Raw genomic sequence first — 1,265 nt, 5'->3', positions numbered from 1 at the left:
ACACGGATAGCTAACGAACAAATACCTGGATCTGTACAAAAAAATATGCAAAAGAGTAGCATGAGCACACCACAGCGGTGCCCAGTAAGTATCAAGACTAACCTCGGTGAAGTAGTGACAAGGACTAATCAAGACACCCACTGGTCTAATAAACTGAACAAGTATAAGTATAGGGATGATAGAACATGACATCTATCTAAAGACCCCGAGATATGGCTAACGACATAGCAACTGCAATAAGGAAGGAAAAACAACAAGTAACAGCGAAAAACCAGAATAAGACACAGAAGAATGAACGAAAACACAACCCAAATCCAGAAATCATAATACAGTAAAGGCAAGTAGTAACTCAGCAGCTGCCATAGTTTTCACATCAGGTCTCTGCCAACAACCCCAATAAATTAGTCAAAATCCTTCAAGTGTAAACTTTCACCCGTTAGTTTTTTTAAATTGAGGTCTTTAGAATATAATCCTTTCCAATAAGAAATTATTTTTGAAATATACTTCCTTCAAACATAGTTCTTTCAAGATAAAACCTTTCAAATATAAACTTTTCAAATAATTAGCCTTCAAACATAGTACTTTCAAGATAAATACTTTTCAAGTATAACCCTTTCAAATAAATATCTTCAAATATAGTTCATTCGAGATAAATACTTTTCAAATATAAACTTTTCAAATCATATCCTTCGAGTATAAGTCACCCTGTGACACCTGAGCATGGAAGATTTGCAGCCCCAAACACAGATATAACCATAGTGGGGAATCTACCGGAATACCGTCCCGTAATCCCAAAATAAATATGCAGTGCTGGGGGATCTCCCGGAATATGTTCGTAGTCCCAAAGTAAATATGCAAGGCAGGGGGATATCCCGGAATACATCTGTAGTCCCAATTTAAATATGCAGTGCTGGGGGATCTCCCAAAATATGCCCGTAGTCCCAATTTAAATATGCAGTGCAGGGGGATCTCCCGGAATACGTCCGTAGTCCCAAAGTAAATATGCAAGACAGGGGGATCTCCCAGAATACGTCTGTAGTCCCAATTTAAATATGCAAGACAAGGGGATCTCCCGAAATACGTCTGTAGTCCCAATTTAAATATACAGTGCTGGGGGATCTCCTGGAATACGTCTGTAGTCCCAATTTAAATATGCAAGATAGGGGGATCTCTCGGAATACGTCCGTAATCCCAATTTAAATATGCAGTGCTGGGGGATCTCTCGGAATACGTCTGTAGTCCCAATTTAAATATGCAGCTCAAAC

The sequence above is a fragment of the Nicotiana tomentosiformis genome, chromosome 10 (genome assembly GCF_000390325.3).
Source record: "Nicotiana tomentosiformis chromosome 10, ASM39032v3, whole genome shotgun sequence".
NCBI classification, from domain to species: Eukaryota; Viridiplantae; Streptophyta; class Magnoliopsida; order Solanales; family Solanaceae; genus Nicotiana; species Nicotiana tomentosiformis.
This window is presented reverse-complemented; position numbering follows the sequence as displayed.